Source organism: Nyctereutes procyonoides, unplaced genomic scaffold (genome assembly GCF_905146905.1).
Source record: "Nyctereutes procyonoides isolate TBG_1078 unplaced genomic scaffold, NYPRO_anot_genome, whole genome shotgun sequence".
Classification (NCBI taxonomy): domain Eukaryota; kingdom Metazoa; phylum Chordata; class Mammalia; order Carnivora; family Canidae; genus Nyctereutes; species Nyctereutes procyonoides.
Window position 1 is genome coordinate 1,021,645 of NW_026575115.1, and position 12,788 is coordinate 1,034,432.

At 41.8% G+C, this 12,788-nt stretch overlaps 1 long non-coding RNA gene across 1 annotated transcript in view; it reads right to left on the reverse strand.

The window, feature by feature from the left end:
• LOC129515078 (uncharacterized) overlaps positions 1–12,788 on the reverse strand; it is a 449,457-nt gene that overhangs the window by 200,985 nt on the left and 235,684 nt on the right. The window contains exon 3 of the long non-coding RNA XR_008665519.1: positions 778–820. This is a non-coding gene — a long non-coding RNA (uncharacterized LOC129515078). The remainder of the gene's footprint in view (positions 1–777; positions 821–12,788) is intronic.

Below are 12,788 nucleotides of genomic sequence, written 5' to 3' on the forward strand. Positions count from 1 at the left end.
TTCTTTGTTCATAACCAAAGGACTTCTCTGACATTTATATACTCTGTTAAACCACCCATATCTGTGTAAAAATTTTAAAAAAGGCATTAGCAGGTATGTTTTATACTAATCAGAGCAAGGCTATTCAAGCTTATGACCCAAAGCATGTTGAATGACTCATTTCTTTGCACAGGCTGTCCTTCAATTATGGAGAAACCTGCCTATTACTGCACATTAATTAAGTATAAAATTATGAACTCTCTCTATATATCTGTGTCCTGACACTGCAAATGGCATTAGCTGAAATATTATTTTTATATGCTTTAACAACTTAATACATTTAAGGGTGGCATAAATGTCTCTTGTCTATCTTTTTTTCTGATAGACGCTGCCATTTAATTGCATTCGGTGGTTTATGAACTATAATCATGTGACTCTTGAACCTTCGGAGGCTGGCAGTGTAAGCATCCATGAAGAGAAAATGCAACCTTATGCTTTCAGGAGGATGGAGAGTATACAGCCTCCGTCAAAGCCCTCTGTTAAGGAGAGAGGGCCAGAGCAAGGGCAAGAAATGCATTCCAATAAGATGGTTTTAGGCTCCTGGTTCTCAAAGTCACCTGATCTTTTGAATTTGTTACTAAAATACAAGGAAGCCAAAAAGGCCTACACTATAATCTGTTATCAGACAATAAGTGGTGTTAGCATTTGAGCACCAGGCCGATCAGAAATAGGCATTGCCAGACAGAATAGGGCATTACTACAGGAAAGCGGAAGTTACACAAAAATATTTCTACTGACCTTCTCGCATCTGCTTCAGTTTGAATTTGTTCCAGTTGTACCCCTGTGAGATAACAGAAAAGGAAATAATTTAGTTTATAGATGGTTATAGGGCTCCCCCCCAAGAAACTTAGGTTGAATGAAAATAATGTCAATGTTGTGATATTATAAAAATGACGACTAATTTTAAATATATTTTGATTGTTGGAAAGTATTATGGATCATTAATACAGGGAGGCGTTTGTATATTAGGCAACATAAATTTGACTAGAGTCCTATCCTGCTAGAGGCCTTGGAAGAAATATCACCCATCTGGAAATAACAACCTCTCTCTCACAGAAGTGTCTAGAAAAGTGAGAAACATTACAAACTTAAAACAATGGACTACCTGATAACAGCAAGTTAAAATTAAAGGCTAATGCCAGGTGACAAAAGATACAAACGTTAATGTCATAGAAGCATAAAACAAATGCCAGTTTAAGGGGACAAAACATAGCAGTGGCAGGACTCCGCTGGCTCATACCAGAAGAAAAGAAGTGACACCCAGAGATGTTGTCTGAGCCTGGGGTGAAGCTGAGATTTTTCACAGGGCATATGCTTCCTTGTCCTTGAATAAAGAAAGTTGCCATGGCTATAAGTCAATGTAGATGCAATTTATGAAATGAGATCTGTATGTTCAGTTAGCATCGTGCCCATAGAACTTCAAAATGGCAAACTACAGGTGTTTGGGCATGTTCATATACTGACATCTTGAAAATCTGTCTCTAAGTTGCATAGAGAAAGGAAGAAGCCGAGGAAATGCGGGTAAGGCGGTCTACAAGAACCTGCCCCCAAATTAGAAAGCACTGAACTCCAGTGTCGACTAAAGCACCACCTCCAAACATCAGTACAAGCCTCGCTACCTGCTAACAATCAACTAGAGTGCTTGTTAATGAAAATTTCTTATTTAGCCAGTCTAATAAGAGGTAAAATTATCTGCTTCTTTGCAGAATTCCCCAGGACATTGGGATACGTAAAAGAATTGGAACCACTAGCCCAGCCTTTTCAGAAGTGACTGGCCAGAGCCAGCTCCAGCTGCAGGGGGTCTCTGCAGGTCTCTGGCTGGTTTTCTACAGTAATGGCAAGTGACTCTTGCCATCCCCAAACCTGTGTGTGCATTGGGTGCAGAAGGGACTGCAAAGCACAAACTCAAAGGCCACCCAGAATTTGTCCCAGCACCTCCTCATCCATTAATAACAACAGAGAACATCTCCCTGATGTGGTGCCTTCCATTTTCTGGGCCCTGAAGAAGTAGGATAATCAACTCCTGTGTGGTGTGTTTTTTGTAATTCTCTCACATATTTGAAGGCTTTCTGCTCCTACTTACAGCTGCATAAAATTCATCAATTATGAAAAGAAGGGGATAAAAGGACGAGGAGAGATTTATTTTCAAAGATTTATTTCCAGGGTTTAGTTAGAGGATAGTGAGGATTATGAATAAAAGAAGGTCCTAGAACTCTCTGTTCTTGGTAATAGAATAGGATACCATAATGATGGCTTTTCTTTTCAGACGTGAAAGAAGTTTCTTCATGAAGAAACTCATGTGTAAGGCACCCACCCTGCAAGCCGTCTTACGTTGATAACTCTTAAATAGCTGATCTGATTGACGAAGCACGCATGTACCATTTAGGCCCATATTCCCCCAGAGGATTGTTCAAACCCGATTTTAGTCTTCTTTCAAAGGTTTGAGTTTCATTATCTTTAAGAAATGGCTTACATGTAGAAACATACTACGCGACTAAAGTCAATGTGGCCAGGGTAGACATGTTAAGTAGAAGCTACTCAGTGAAGTGTAATCAGTAGTAACATTATTAAAGGAATTGATGTTTGAGAAAGAAAGTGCATCTTGTAGGATCCTCAATGGGACAAAAAGAGGCAAGAAGCTAGAAAGAGTGAGAAACTGTGTGGTGAATGGAAATAGCAGACTCTTTCTGTTATTTCTGCCCTAGTAATGATTCTGTTTTTTTCTAGTCTAGTAATTTATTTTGAAAAAATAAATGAGAGAATGTTCTAGTTAATCATCATCATCATCATCATCATCAAAAATAGCTTTAAACTCAGAGGCTTAAAGACACAAAGATTTATTTCTCTCTCATGCTATGTGCCCATTTGGGTGAGCTGAGACTCATCCGTTTTTCAGTCTTTTTAAATTTTTTATTTTAAGATTTTATTTTAGAGAGAGAGAGAGAGAGTCCATGTATGGATGCCTGAGTGGGAGGAGGGACAGAGGAAGAGGGAAAGGGAGAGACTCTCAAGCAGACTGTGCTGAGCACAGAGCCCCACATCTGCTCGATGTGGGGCTCGATCTCATAACTCTGAGATCAAGTCCTTAGCCAGAACCAAGAGTCAGACACTTAACTGAGCCACCCAGGTACCCCACAATCTTACTTCTTTTACACCCTTAATCTCCTTTTTAAAAATTTTAGAAATTTAAATTCAATTTGCCAACATATAGTATAACACCCAGTGCTCATCACATCATGTGCCCTCCTTAACACCTGTCACCCAGTTAGCCCAAGCCCCATCCCTCCTTCCCTTACACAACCCTTTGTTTCTCAGAGTTTGGAGTCTCTCACGGTTTATCACCTTCTCTAATTTTTCCCCACTCAGTTCCTCTCCTTTCCCTTATGATCCCTTTCACTCTTTCTTATATTCCGCATATGAGTGAAACCATATGATAATTGTCTTTCTCTGACTGACTTATTTCACTCAGGATAATCCCCTCCAGTTCCATCCACGGTGATGTAAATAGTAGGTATCATCCTTTCTGATGGCTGAGTAATATTCCATTGTACATATACCACAACTTCTTGATCCATTCCTCTGTCAGTGGACATCTCAGCTCTTCCCTAGTTTGGCTACAGTGGACATTGCTGCTATGAACATGGGGGTGCAGGTGGCCCTTCAGATCACTTCATCTCTATCTTTGGGGTAAATACTCAGTAGTGCAATTGCTGGGTCATAGGGTAGCTCTATTTTTAACTTCTTGAGGAACCTCCACACAGTTTTCCAGAGTGACTGCACCAGCTTGCAGTCCCACCAACAGTGCAAGAGGGTTCCCCTTTCTCTGAATCCTCCCCAACATTTGTTGTTTCCTGTCTTGTTAATTTTAGCCATTCTCACCAGTATAACGTGATATCTCATTGTAGTTTTGATTTGTATTTCCCTGATGACAAGTGATGTGGAGCATTTTTTCATATGTCTGCTGTCCATGTGTATGTCTTTTTAAAAGAAATGTCTGTTTATGTCTTCAGCTCATTTCTTGACTAGATTGTTTTTAGGGTGTTGAGTTTGATAAGTTCTTTATAGATCTTGGAAACTAGCCCTTTATCTGATACATCATTTGCAAATATCTTCTCCCATTCCATAGGTTGTCTTTTAGTTTTGTCGACTGTTTCCTTTGCTGTGCAGAAAAGCTTTTCATCTTGATGAAGTCCCAAAAGTTCATTTTTGCTTTTGTTTTCCTTGCCTTCATAGATGTGTCTTGCAAGAAGCTGCTGCAGCTGAGGTCAGAAAGGTTGCTGCCTATGTTCTTCTCCTCTAGGATTTTGTTTTGTTTTGTTTTGTTTCCTCTAGGATTTTGATGGATTCCAGTGAGTTTCCCCTTAGTACTGCCCTTACTCAGGACAATAGAACATTCACTGTATAGAATTTTGCTGGTAATTATAGCAGAGAAAAAGAGAGAGCACAGCAAATTGTGAAGTAAGTAAGAGTTCCCAACCTGAAATGATAGAATTCAGCTTATGTTTCATTCATTAAAGCAACTTTAAGTTGGCCAGGAAGTATAATGTGAACCATGTGTCCAAAAGGGAGGAAAATAAAATATTCAATGAACAGAAGTAATCACTCTGAAAGTCTGCCCTCTGGTCGCTAAATATTTGAGGTCCTCTCCCTCTAAAACATACACTGACTCACTTCCCAAGCAAAGTCTCATCAAATCACAGCTCAACTTCAATGTCCATGATCTCCCAGTGATGCTAAGTATCCTAACATATCTCCTCCTTGTCTGGAGATCTATACAGACAAGTCATCATCCAGTAGCCCAACTACCAACCCTAATATGCAGGGGTAATACAGGATAGATCACTATCATCACCAGGAAAGGTGATAAACAAGAAACACAGGGAAGTCACTCTGTAGAAATCCTGAAATTTGATGAATTTGATGCTGATGAAGGATACTTAGAAGAAAGGCAGGCAGGGACAAGGGGCTCCCCACCCTAAGAGGAAACACCCTTAAAAGGATTTTATACCACTTTGGAAGGAGCCCTCCATCTCTTCCCATGTGATAGATAGTCGGCAAAAACCTGATTAGATGACAGGAATAAGGAGGGTTAATCCGATTAAAAGAGTTTGGCAACAAGCCCATATAAACCCCTAGACTTAGGAATTCCAGTGGCAACCCTCTCGGTTCCCCTCCCTCTCTGGGAGCTGGGAGCTAGCTTTGTCCTACCTGTACTTTACTGTACTATCAATAATTTTTTTTTTTGCTGCCCACCACTCTTCATCTGCTCTACTTCTTCGTTCTTTGAAGTGGCCTGACCAAGAATCATGGGCATGAAAGGAAAAGAAATCCTGTTACATTGCTAGACAAATGTCATGGGGACCCTTTGGTTGGAGGAATGCAGAATGTCGTGTAGACTGTAATTCTGGTTCTTAGAATGGTCCCCCGCCCCATCTAACTTTTCTCCACTGGCTCTCAGCTACTCTTCTGGTTGTTTGTTTTTAAATTATCCTTCCTGGAACATCTGAATTGGAAGGTAGACTGTGATGCTGTGTCCTCCCTGGAGGCGGAGCAACATTCTCCAGTGGGCTCCCCAGCCTTCCAGAAAGTTAGGGACCAAAGGTCAATTTTATTCTTGAACAGGCATATATTATTTTGTCCACGCTCATGATTTCCCCCACAATACACCCATGAAATCTTAGCAGTTTTTAAAATGTTTGCCTCAGTCAGTTACATGTGCCAACAGCCACATCCAGAATTCTTTCTAGACATATTTCTTAAATTTACAATATTTGTTTCCTGCCCCATGCTTTCTCTTTCTCAACTTAATTACAAGCCTTGGGCCAATCAGGCTGAGGTGGGAGATACATCCCTTTAATCTCTTTTCCCTAAGCTATTTTATTCAATTGAAAGGATTTACTGTGTGCTACCTTAATCCATTCAAAGGCTGTTAATAATGGGAATAAACAGCTTTAGCCTTGATTGGATCCTCGCCTCAAGGCTACGTTTTGATCAGATTTTGCTGCTCAAAGGAATTTTTTTCAACCCATGTCCCTGAATTTGTAGATTCTATTTTGTTGTGTCACAGCTTTCCACTGAGTATTATTAATGATTACGGAAATATTAAGAGTTATTCCAAAGAATATTCTGGATTCCAGCCATAGAACTCCCTACCCATTTTGTGCAGTTGGAGCCAACTTCCTGTTACTAATAAGGATCCATCTCTGCTCATTTGTTCAATAGTAAGAAGAGTTTAAAATGCCCAGAAAGGAATCTTAGCTTCAACATCAGTGGAACTATGGTTTTATCTCTTGTGGAAGGTTTTATTTTTGGGGGATTGTACCCCTAACCCTTCCAAGTCTAAGGCTGTGGGACAGGAAGCAAATATTTTCTAAATACCTTAGTCAGAACAATGTTGCATGGAGTACTACAATGGAGAATTCTTTAAAGGGGTCAAGATGCTAGTAGCAGCTGAGAAAGAAAACAAACAGCAGACAAGGAAAACAAATTTCTATCTACAATATGTACCTATTCTCATGAGGACAAATTGCTGCCCTTCCAAAATGGAAGGGAGCCAATGTAATCAATTTGCCACCATTTGGCTAGATGGTAACCAACCTCTCCAGATCACCTTAGGGAATGGTGCCATGCTGATTGGTCTGTGTTGACATCTTCTATTGGTAGGTGGGGCACTCAGCATCATCAATGGCTGTATCCATATCAGCCATAAAGAAGGGAATTTTAGGGGAGGCCGGGTGGCTCAGCGGTTTAGCTCCGCCTTCGGTTCAGGGCGTGATCCTGGAGACTTGGGATCAAGTCCCACGTCGGGCTCCCTGCATGGAGCCTGCTTCTCCCTCTGCCTATGCCTCTGCCTTTCATGAATAAATAAATAAAATCTTTAAAAAAAGAAAAAGAAGAAGGGAATTTTATGTTGTTGAGTCTATTTAGAGCCTTCACTGAGCATCACTGCTCTGGCGTGCACACGAGAGAGAGAGAGAGAGAGAGAGAGAGAGAGAGGTTACCAGGTATCTACAAAATGAGTTTTCTTGGTCATCTGGCTGTTGAGAACATTCTCTGCAATGGATGTCCCTTATTAGGCATTGATATTACACACAGATATCTTATACACTACATGTGCCCATTCCAAGAGACACACTCAATATTCCTTTGAAAGATCGATCACCTTGTCACCAATCTGATTCTTTTCAACTGGCCATACATTATCTAATGTCCATTATTTTGTGTCAATTCATATCTCAAATTATCTTTCCTACAAAACAATGTGGATAACCAGATATGTGCCCCAACTTATTCCTATTGGGAAAATTTTATTTCACTGCCATCTGGCAAGGATACTTTTGAATGAACTATGATATGTTATATCCACTTCCACCCAGTAACTTATACAGATCCACCAAAAACAAACAAACAAACCTTACCCAGCTATGCCTGAATTATTTTTTCTTCAGATAACTAGTCAACTGAGGAAAATTCCACCAAATTTCAGATGTGAGCAGAGGAAAAGACCACAAAGCAGCAGTAGGAGGAATGGGACACCTGCACATGCAATTTTCACATATTTTCTGGACCTGCTTAGGAGTGTCTCATACAGAGGTTTTCCATTTAGTACTGGAATGCTGGTGCTGGTGCTTAGCCTTATGACTTGCCAGAGCAGATAATATCCAGCAGGGAACCTCCTAGATATTGCTCGATTAAAATCATCCACCAAGAATCCAACATGGTGGACAGAAATCTACCAGGATCAGCACAGTGGTAATTCATAATCTTTCACCCACTTCCTAGAATTGTGTTAGTTCATGGACCCCGAGTCTATTGATCAAGGGAGAAACTGTCTTCCTTTGAGGAGAGATCCCACAACACACCTCAAATATATGCCTTAAATTTCCTTCTATGCCTTCACTAGAGGGACAGTAGGCATTTACTAGGGAACCTGTGAACTAGGAAGCAGTAAATACCCAGATTCGCCAAGAGTTTCTTGACACTGGCTTTGAGTTTACGTTAATCCCTGATGATCAACACATCACCAAGGTCCACAAGTCCTACCTAAGCACTGAGAAGAGACTGGTGACTCTGGAAGTCAAGTGGCAAGTGCAGTTTAGGGCAGAAGTGGTCTCACGGTGTGTCCTGTGAGCCCACGGAAACACTGTGTTGTTCTTTTCAGTTTCAGAATGGAGGGGGGTTAGATACACTCAGCATCTGGCAGGATTCCCACATTGTCTTCTTATCATATAGAGGAAGGGCTATCTTTGAAGCAATGGAAGCTTTTATGACTCCAGGGAAAAGGGAGAAGTAGAAGAATTTATTTTCTCAGAGGTCAGTAAAAATTGAAACCATTCAATAGGGGCCAGAGCAGATAGGGAACAAAGCACAGAGGGAGCATGTTCCTGCCTTCTGGACTCCTGCAGGAGTGCCTCTGATTGGGCATGCCAACCAGAACTAGCCAGTAATGGAGCCTTGGTTCATGCAGTCTTAGGGTGCTTAGCTCCAAGGGCACAGAGGAAGGTAGAGTGATAGAAAATGGACAGGGGGGATCCCTGGGTGGCGCAGTGGTTTGGCGCCTGCCTTTGGCCCAGGGCGAGATCCTGGAGACCCGGGATCGAATCCCACGTCGGGCTCCCGGTGCATGGAGCCTGCTTCTCCCTCTGCCTATGTCTCTGCCTCTCTCTCTCTCTCTCTGTGACTATCATAAATAAATAAATAAATAAATAAATAAATAAATAAATAAATAAATAAATAAATACATAAATACATAAATACATAAATACATACATACATACATATATCTTTTTTAAAAAAAGAAAGAAAATGGACAGGGTTGGAAAAAAGAAAATAATCAGCCAAACTACCACAGGCATTTATTCCTGTCATTGAAGAAAAAATAGTGAATGGAATTTTCTGGAAGAGGTGTTTTACTGGGGAAAGAAATATGTGTCGTGAAGGTTGACAATTAATATGGGGTTTCCTGAGAGAGGAAGAAAAGGATTTATTTTTTAAGACAAACTTAACATTAATTAAACAGAAATAAGCCAGGTTTGTATGATGTTAGAGATTACGTAGTTTGAGGTTGGAGCATATAAAAGGTATTCTTGGATCAAGTACTATAAAAACATGGATTGTAGTTGAACGGACAGCTTTTGCTTTCTTTTGGTTGTGTTCGTAGAAATATATTGAAGACAAAGAGACCTGTGTACAGTGTATGTCAGATGTATGTGTAGCATATATTTTTAAATAGATTTATCTACTCATCAGGCCTGTGGACGATGTGTCTTATATGAGTGCTTGTGTGTTTCCGTGAACTTTATTTAATCATCCCTAAGTGAGGCAACTATTTTATTCCAAATTTTGCACTATGATCTATGGGCTAAATTTTAGAAGCTGCTCTCCATCTCTTATTTCTCCTGATTTGCCTTGTGAAGTTTTATTTATTTATTTTATTTTTAATTTTTTTTAATTTATTTTTTTGCCTTGTGAAGTTTTAAGGGCTTGTGATTTAGTCTGGACAGCTTACAGAAGCCTTCCCACAATTCCACTTTGGCCAAAGTTTTGATTTGAAAAATCTAATGATACAAGTTTTTGCTTGGGTATAATTTTTTTGCTATCCTTGGTTGGACTCGGCTAGTAACTTTTAAATTAAATTTTTCTTGGTCTACTTTGTTATAAAACAGAAAAGGTAATACCCCAAGGAGAGATTCTTGCTTTTTATCAGAGAACCTACCTCTAGTTTATTTAATTTGCTTTTTTTTTTTAATGGTTGACTATTCTTTCTCTATTAAAGGCCTCTTTTATTTTCTATTTCAGTTGTGCAAGAACACTTGGGACAAGAAGAGTCTTTTAATAAAGCAGCAGTTCCCTCTGTTATCCGTATCTCCTAGCATATGCTCTTGCTTTAGTGTTCAGATTTGGAGAAAGTGTGGTTTCTCAAGACACAAAGTAAACAGGATTGCTAATAAACACTTCTGTGTCTGTAAAAACCACCTCAAAAATTAAGTGAGTGCAGTATAAATCATAGAGAGGTACTCTTCACATTTTTGTGATTTACAAGGCAGGGAAAGAGGATCATGGTAATGTCTTGGTCAAATGTAATCTCTGGGATTCTAAATCAAATTAAAAATAGTGTGTTTCTAGCCAGGAAAGCCTTTACATTTATCCTGTCATGGGAGTCCACATTAAAGCTGTGTCATGGTCGGAGATTGATTGGAATTAGAGCTACAGTCATACTTAGGTCTAAGTGTCGGTCCCAAGATGCCCAAACAATAAACCTGACAGTATCTCCAGAGCATTCAGCAAAAGTTAGGTGGTTGGCTATGAAGAAGAGAGAAAACATTCCAGAGTGTTCCCTTGAGTTTGAAGAAAGCTTCCTGGGGCATTGGGAGAACTCTGCATGCCTTTGCTTCTTAGTTAAAAACATATGGGGTAAGAATTTTGAGAAAAGCTTCTGGTGACAGAGCTTGCAGGAAACTGAGAATTGGATCTGAAGTCCGAAGATCCAGGTTTCGGTGAGGTCTTGCCCTCACCAGCTCCTCCTAAGACTGTAAGACCCCCTTTCCTACGCGTGCCCCGGGGAAAGAGGACCTATCCGACAGCTTTATTTCCGACTGTGATTAAAAATAATACCGCATGTGAGAAATGCATGATACACTAAATGCAATGCACAAGCGCCACATGCTTTCGCTCATAAACACAGAGAAGTAAGGAAGAGCCAGATTTTGTGTGGGCAACACTCAGCTTTTATAGACCAAGACACAGAGGCTAAGGAGGCTGACTACATTGTTTAGGGCCTACACAGAGAGAGAGAAAAATTAAAAATTAAAGTTCCCAGGAAGCCAGCTTTCTATTAAACTTAAGGGAGATATGAGAGGATTGTAGATCAGTGTTTTTCAAAACATAGTCTGTGGAAGACCCACCTCAAAGTGTGGGAGTAGACGAAAAAGGTAAATTCATGGTCTTGGTCCTCTTTGCCCAAGACTAACTGGATCAGCCTCATTGGGAAGGGGCTCCTTTGGTACAAATTCGCACGTGAATCACGTGCACTGCAGTCCCTGCAAATCACCCTTTTTGCAGAGACCCTCACAGTGAGGTCAGAGGGTGGAATATTATGTCCCTGTCTTCAGAGGGTGGTTTCTGAATCTTCTAAAGGAAGGTTAACTAGGTTGCTGCCATTTTCCAGTCTGTGATGGCATATTGGGGGGGGGTGTGTAAAAATTAGGGATTTATTCAGGGCCTGAGAAAAACCAGAGCTCCCTTGATAAATGCAGCCTGTGTGGCAGGGGGCAGCGTGCATCACTCAGCTGCTGCCCTAGAGCAGGAGACTGATCGAAGCCCCTCAGCAGGAGAGACACCCACAGTACCTGTGGGGCCTTTATCATTGGATGAAGAAAACACTGGTGTTTGAACGTCTTGATCCATTTCCTAGAAAAAAACAAGACAAACTTCCCAGGCTTCTGAAAATGATGTTTGCGTTGGCAAAAGTGAGGGGGTGCGGGGGGCCCTACCCTTCAGGGAGCTCTGCCCCAGGCCTGTTGCACTGCCTCACCCTGACCAGGCGCCCTCCTCACGTCACACGTCACTGTTCCGGATGGCTTTCTGCCTCAGAACGTCTGGTGGCCCACGGGACAGTCAGGATGGGGGGTAGTGAACAGGTGCCAGTGTGATGGCAGGGGCTGGGCGCTGCTGGGCATCTGGGCTCCATTCCTAGAAAGGATTTTCTGACCCTATGGCCTTGGCAATGCTGCTTACTGTTCCTCAATTTCAATCTCCTTATTAGTTAAATTCAAGACAGAAGCACCTACTTAGCTGGGTTCAAAGGCGATTGAAATGAGCGGATGCCATAAATTTGTGCAACACAAGGCCATTTACACAGAGATGTGTCCTTCCCCTCAGCCCCTCCCCCTGGAACCTGTCCACCCTCTCCCACCCCTCGCTGCAGTGCCCCTATTGTTGGATTTGCTTAAATTTAGCCAACAGTTACTTGGCACCAACTGTACACACACAAGCACGTACGCACTAATGTCTGTCTACAACATCCCCTGGGGAACGTTGCCAGGATGTCACAGAGGGACTTCGCCTGTCAAGTTTAGTCGTGGTCACGGGGCAAGGGGCTGAGTCACTGCGAGGCACCCCACAGTGTTGGCCACGGTGGTTCTGCAAGGAAGGGGTTCTGATGCCCAGTTTACAGATGGAATCCCGGCTCAGAGCCGTGGTGGCCAGAAGCCAGGCCGGCGGCAGAGCCAGGGTGGTGCTCGCCTCTTCAACTCCGCTCCGCTGTCTTCCAAAGCCTGTCCTTCCACCGGGCCGCGTGGATGCTCAACCTAAACCCAGACCGAAAACCTTTCTCCCTCAAACCCACTCCTTTCTAATTTCTATTTCAGAGAATAGAATTGCAATTAGCCTGGTCACTCGAGAGGGCAATTTGGGGATTTTCCTTAGAATGGGCTTTCTCTTTCTTTCTTTCTTTCTTTCTTTCTTTCTTTCTTTCTTTTCTTTCTTTCTTTCTTTCTTTCTTTCTTTCTTTCTTTCTTTCTTTCTTTCTTTCTTTCTTTCTTTCTTTCTTTCTTCTTTCTTTTTTAAGAGAGACAGACAGAGAGGCAGAGACACAGGCAGAGGGAGAAGCAGGCTCCATGCAGGGAGCCCGATGGGGGACTCGATCCCAGGACCCCGGGATCACGCCCTGAGCCGAAGGCAGACACTCACTGCCGAGTCACCCAGGCGTCCCAGAATGGCCTTTTTCTTATTTCCTGCTTCCTATCTGT